The sequence below is a fragment of the Quercus robur genome, chromosome 2 (genome assembly GCF_932294415.1).
Source record: "Quercus robur chromosome 2, dhQueRobu3.1, whole genome shotgun sequence".
Lineage (NCBI taxonomy): Eukaryota > Viridiplantae > Streptophyta > Magnoliopsida > Fagales > Fagaceae > Quercus > Quercus robur.
Window position 1 is genome coordinate 93,852,065 of NC_065535.1, and position 7,571 is coordinate 93,859,635.

Consider the following 7,571-nt stretch of genomic DNA (forward strand, 5'->3'; position numbering starts at 1 on the left):
GCCCCACTGCTGATGCTCTTATAAGTACTCCCATCTTCAACATCTCTCTCAGACTAACTTACTTTAGTTCCTCATCCTTGAGTTGGCCCTTTTATAGTACCCCATGCATTTTGTTACTTTGCAAGCTAAGTTGGCTCAAAATTATTGGCCCTTTACAGTTATAAATGTAATCAATAATTGGATTACATTTTTTTTTTAATAATTCCTGCTTATAAAATACCTAAATTATTAAAGATTAATAACTATTTTGTAAATATTTTTTAACTTTAAAATTATATACAAAAATAAGAGTTTATGGATTAGATAATAAATATATAACATATTAATACGAAATTTGGCATGAATATTTAGGAAAAAAAAATATAATCTAACTATAGTTATAAAATTAATTATCAAATAGTTCTTTTGGGTAATGGTCTAAGGAGATGAACAATTCCATAAGCTTGTCTAAACAGTTCGTTTTTTTTTTTTTTTTTTTTAATTAAAACAAAATAAAATTATAAACATTTGTTACACTAGGCTGATTTTTAAACATTATAAACTAAATAAAAAAATTATTAGTTTACATTATACCATTAACATAAGTTTTGCATTTCAGATTAAACAAATGTGTACAATGTAAATTTGTTTAGCTTCGGATGTAAATTTTATATTAACAATACAATAGAATCCAATATTGGTTTTGAGAGAGAGAGAGAGAGGGAGGGAGGTGTGGTGTAGATTTGTGTACCAGAGTCAACAATTATCGAGGAGGGCCATGAACAATGCATGGTACATTTTATTTAGAGAAAGAAACGTTGTGTTTGTATATTTCATCCATAGGAAACAATTATTGATCGTGTACCATGAACAATGGTGAGTGAGTCTTATGTTTTTCTTTATAAAATAAAATAAAATGAGCCCGATTTTCGGTTGGCACGTAATTGAATTGATTTTGGTATAGATCTGCCTGATAATAAATTATTTGCAGGGAATAAATTTGAGTTTAATTATCATTCTTCAGATCAATTATTGGACACTAGTCCAGTAGTACTAACGTCACTTTGCAAGAAAAGTTGTGTAACATTGAACTTATATATTATAATTTGGTTTAGGTCTCAAAAAACACAACTACCTCATTCGATGATTTCATTTATCCACTACACATCTTTAAAGAAAAATGCATTGTCTAACATTGGAGTCCCACACAGTATAATGGGAATGTTTTCTCAACGTGTGGATCACCTAGTGACAGATAAAAGTAGAGACGGTAGACTGTAGTCACATCTCAGATTTATTTTATTTTTTAATAAAATATTGGCACATTGTATGAGCTTTTATGTAACTCAGACAATATTATTGCTTTTATCTCAAAATAAGGGTAGTTAGGTAACGTTGTTCTAGTAATATTATTTTTATTTTTTGGAAATACGTGTAGGTAAAAAAATATGTAGAAAATGCATGTAATATTGTTTAAAAACTGAAAATATGTGTTTAAACTCCTATACCAAATGACCCCTTAAATCTCTAGAATTTGTCACACACTCATGGTTTTAAAAACCAGTACAGTCAAAAAACTGATTTTAGGCCTAATTTCAAGTTTTACTTGGGTTTTTGACTTGTTTTGGTTGGTTTTCAAGCTTTTTACTGGACTGAATTGGTGCCCGACTCCCGATTCAACTGGTTGAACAGATCAGTCTAATTTGGTTTTTAAAACTATGCACATACTTTAGCCTACAATAAGTTTATATAAGATATCTATAAAATCATTTCATTTCTAAAGTGTAAGGGCCTATTTGGTATATGTGTTTAAACAACAGTTTTTAGTTTTTTTTTTTTTAAAATACATGTGGGTGAAAAAGTGTATGAAAATATGTGTAATATTGTTTAAAAAAATGAAAACATGTGTTTAAGTTTATGTACCAAACGGGCCCTAAATTGTTGGCCATATTAAAGCATATTTTGTCTCTAAGTAACTTCAACCAAAATCTTAGGATAATACTATTTTCACTAAGTGTTTAACCTAGCACTATCATATTTCAATCACATAAATGTGACATTATAAATTTTCAATGATATTTCCATAAGCCAACTAAACATCAACATGATATTACAAAAAATTTATACTAACTCCAATGCATTGAAGAAACAAAAACTATAATTAAAAAAACAATCAACTTATTAGTTACACCACACAATAACTAATTTCTAATTATATGACGACATTTACTCTATAGTCTAAATTCTTCATCCCCTTAATTTTGTATTACATCATTAATTAAATAAAAATTTCTTCATATTATCACAACACTACTAGTAACTCATGTTATTACTTTAAAATATTTTTAATATTCTATATAATCTTCTCACATAGCAGCTTAGTGCATTACGTGGGCTCATTGCTAGTCTCTCTCTCTCTCTCTCTCTCTCTCTCTCTCTCTATATATATATATATATTAAAAGCCAAAGAGAAAATTCAATTCGATTTCAATTGGATTCTCAATTTTACACCACGTATTCCATCTAATTTTTAATTTTTGTGCCAAGAGAATTATTGAGTGTAAAAATCAAAGAATCCAAATTCAATTAGATTTGAAATTGGATTTCAATTGAAGTCTAATTTTGCGCTACATGTCTATTTAATTTTTTAATTTTTATGGCAAGTGAATTATTGGATGCAAAAATTGAAGAGTCTAAATCCAATTAAATTCTAAATTATATATATACATATATATATATTTATATATATAATGATAAATTATTACATATTTTAGAAATGTATAGTTTGAAAAATGTGTAAACTAATACCATGTATAATTTGAATAGTGTAATTGTTATTGTTTTTAATTGTACCCATGCATATGTACGGGGTTGCACACTAGTATATATAAAAGCTGATATCTCATGTTGAAGAATATAAGGTTGTGTCAAGTGGCACATTACTTGAAATTCTCTTTATTTAGGCTTCTACTTTAACAAAGTTTACATTTATATCAAGGTATTAGTTAATTGAATTAGTCAATAGAGTAAATGTATATATTAATTATCTATAGTTGTGCATTAGTTATTTATATTAAATGAATTTATATGATTATTTTTATAAACTCTATATAAGAAATAATTTTTAGTTAGAATAAAAAAAAAAATAGAATATGACATTTTTCCTCATGTTTAGTTGCTTTGCAAACAACTGATGCAAAAGTCTTTAAAAATTAAATATTTATGATACTAAAATTAATCTTAACCGTTTAAATTTTCTAACTCATTTCAATGACATGTTATATATAACTATGTGTGTGTGGATTGGGGAGGGGGGGAACTAACATTGTAGTATGTATTCTATGTAATTAGATAGTTTACTAACTGAATAAATATGTTTATTTTGTTATATTAATTATTTCTAAGATTTATATGAAAAACAATTGATTTTTTTTTTATGTGAGAAACAATTGATTTGATATATGGTATTTTTGCTCAAATTTTGTTTTTTTTTTTTGAAACAATGGCGAATAAAAAGGGAAGAAAAAATAGTAATACACAATCAAGAATGTAAAAAAAAAATTAACTGAAGAATATTTGCATTTTTTTTTAGTAGGCATGAAACATGCCTATCTATATTAACCACTATATCATGCACTTTTCAATTTGTAAACACATATATATTATATGATCGAATCACTACACTACTCTTAGTGTCTTTCTATTTTGTCTATAAAATAACTAAATATTACAATTTTTTACAAGGAAAATTATTGAAATAATTTTTCTTATACATCAATAGTTGGGGGTGGGAAATTTGAATTTTGGATGTATTTGTTAGAAATGTGCTAACTATAGTTAAGTTATTGGCAAAAATTATTGAAATAATGGAAAAAACTTATAATAGATTTCGTCCACAAAATTCACAATGAATCATTTAGTTTAATATGAAAAGGGAGATTAAAAGTATCTATGCAATAAAAAAATCAAAAAAAGTAATCAAATTGCATACCAGTACAGAGATGAGGCATGCCATCCTTCTTGCACGTTAGGCCGTAGCCTAGTCAACCCATTTGTATTTGCAATCACTCTCATGCAGTGGCAATAGATTGGTACTCTTTCGAGAGAGCGTGACATGACTCCAATTTGGCTTAAGTGAAGAATTTTAGAGTGAAAGAATGATTAGGGTGAATGAATGATTTTTGATGAAATCAACTAATATATTTAGTATATAAATATATACAAACTTAAAGAATGAGATGATGTGTAATATGCTTATATGTTATAATACCATCTTGCTTATTATTCATCATGATGATCATGAGGATGATAGTGATGATGCTATTAGCTATTACTGGGATATGGGAAATAAAATAAATTTGGCTGATTAACTGAACAACCACTTAAGATTAAAAGTGAATCACAAGTAATCGTTTTGAATCTAAATATAAAACATAGATACCTTTCCTCTTTTTCAATACAAACAACAGTTGTGATAATGAACACAATATCCAAAGCTAGAGTTGTTGCAGCCAAAGTAAGGACTAGCAGGCACGATAATTATATACATGAGAAATTAAATACAAAAATAAATGAAAAGAAATGAAATTATTATTTTACCAAAAAAATGAAATGAAATTAAAGCACTTTGTAATATCCATATAATCCATGGAAAATTATTAGGTACTCCCGGAGTACCACAAATATGTATTCCCCTCTCACATAAATGGTGGGTCCCACCATGAATTTAATTAGTGGGACCTACCATTCATATGAGAGGATGGAGTACACATTTATGGTACTCCGAAAGTATACAATAATTTTCCATAATCCATATATATATATATATATATATATATATATATGTAGGGACACGATTCTCAAGCGGCCCAACAATGACGTTGAGCTCGCGCGTGATGGATCCCTCACAATAAATTTTGTAGAGAGTGGGCTTGAAAGGCTAGAGTTGGGTCACGGGGCGTCAGTACAGACCGGACATTAGATAAACCTAGACTAGAAAAGGCTTTAGTCCGGTTATCTAAGCCCATTAACTTTACAGATTGAGGGATTGGGCTGCTCGGATCATGTCCGAGGAGCACTAGTGTTTTTCTCCGGTTATTCGACGGTGGATTTTTCGGGGTGATGCGCACATATTCTCCGGGCATTTTTCCTCCTGAAGTCTTTTTTTCGGAAGTCAGATGGGGGATCCTTCACTTTGTTACCTTACGTTCTCTTTTATACCAGCCTACGTTCGTTGTCCCTCGTCCACGTGTAGGGTCAGTTTTTCCAGGACTGATATTTGTCCCGTCCATCCCATCCCAGCATTGTTGGGCAGGGTTAATAAAGCCTAAAAATCCGGATCTGTTAGGTGCAACGTCACATCAATGAGGGGTATTAAGGATATTTCCCCGAGATATTTTCTGATCCTTTAAGTTAGTTTGTATTCCAATCTGATCCTTGAGGCTTTGGGTCTGCCGAGGACTAAGCTGTCCTCGGCTATATCTTCGGGCCGCCTTTGGCTTCCTATTCTTGGACTTGGGCCCTGGCCTCCTTTAGTTTGGGGCCTGTGGACTCCCCATAAGCGAGCGAGCCGGGCCCATAAACTATTGGGCCCCACAATAGCCCCTCAAAACCCTGCTGTCCAACATCTTGGTTGGAAAGGTGGGTTTTGGTAATACCGAGCCTTTATTGCGGCTCATTTAATTCGGCCCTTGATCAACATTGGCGACTCTTCACCTCCACGAGGAATGCGCCGGTCTACAAGATATTTCCCTCGATTTACGCGTGATGCGCTTATACCGTTCAGTTATCCGTAGCACACCTTTAATATCTCCCTTTTACGAGACCTCCCCAATCTAACGGTTACTGATAGCGTGGGGGAATGAAACGGATGCACATTTATTCGCAGATTTCCTTGGGGATCAGAACGTGTTACGTACGCTCGTCTTACTCCCCTATATAAAGAGAGAAGACAAAAGGTGATTCTCTCATATCTGAATCCCTCAGGCCCTTCTCATAGTCCACTTCTTCCGTCCGGTTATTCCTTATCCAATAATACATCCCCCATAATAGTCAGCCATGAATAAATCCTTCCTTTCTCAGAAACGCCATGTCCTAACAAAACTTGAGATGGCTCGGTCAGGGCAAGGATGGCGGAGACTCAAGATTTGCCTCCCCATTCTTTTAGCCAAAATCCGAAGCAGGGACTTGTCACACCCCACTTCCGGTGTGACTGAGTCGAAAACCTCCCTTGTCATCTCCATCCGCTCTCTCATGGGCATACCTAATATGGCTCCCCTTTTCCCTATTTTGCTCCTTTTACTTTCTTTTCATTGCTTCCCTCTTCTTCTCCTCCTTCCTGCTCATGTCTTCCATCTTCTTTTTCCTTTGCACTCCTCAGCGACAAGAGCTTGCTGAAGTGCTTCCATGTGTTCCAATTCTTCTCCCTTCTCCTTCATCTTTTCTATATAAGGTTCTTCTCTTGATATGAGCATTACTGAGGCAAAGATTTCAGAGATACTTTGAAGGCGAGTTTAAAGGACACCTGACGGTTTACTTATCTGTATTACGGATGTTATTACTACTTTGGCAGTTCATTTTTTGTATAGGCTTATTTAAGCCCTTCCTTGTGCGTTGTAATAAAAATTTTTTTATATTAATGAAAGTTACTGTTATTCTATTTCGTATGTTCTGTTTATTTGTTTTAATAAATTTGCAAGCTCTGCTCGGCACAGTAGTATAGCATTTGAACCAATGATAACTAAGGCCAAAATACTTGCTAATAAAAAGACGCCATAATAACTTTAACAAAATGATTATTCGACATAACAATCCGACCAGTGATGAACGAGACTTACCTTAAAATTAGTCGAGATGGGGACTAAGTGTTCAATAAGGTATAACAAGTAGTTATCCGAGGACATGTCACCTTCCTAATGAACAATTTCCTTAGGCTAACAATCATCAGTTCGTTTCACCATCTCCTTAACACACTGGCCTTAACTTCTCCATCCGAGCAGTTGACTTCCCCAAGAGGCTTGAGTCCGAGGACTTCGCAAAGCCTAGATTTCACTTAAAACTTATGCTTTTTCTTTTATGTACTTGGCTTCCCCATAGGCTTGAGTCCGAGGATCATACAAGTCCCAGGTTCTGTCCAAGACTTTTATGTCTTTGGTTTCCCCATAGGCTTGAGTCCGAGGATCATACAAGTCCCAGGTTCTGTCCAAGACTTTTATGTCTTTGGTTTACCCATAGGCTTGAGTCCGAGGATCACACAAGTCCCAGGTTCTGTCCAAGACTCTTCAAGTTCAGATTCTCCCTTTCATCAGGCTTTTCATAAGGCGCCGAGCAGGGGTCGTCCTTGGCTACGGCTATTTCTCGGTGGGGGCCGCAGTCCCTGGGCCCTCACGCAGAGCGGGCCTGGGCCGCGAATTCCCTTAGCCCACGAATTAAGAGATATTTCTGCAAAATCTGGCCACGCGGTACTCTATGACGTCACAATGAGCGAGGTGCGCCTTTACGAGGCTTCTTTAATCTTGGGGCTGCAGTTGACGTTGGAAGTTGAGCCAGAACCCTTTTGGCTGTAGCGCTCCTTGGGACGCTGCGTGAGTTGA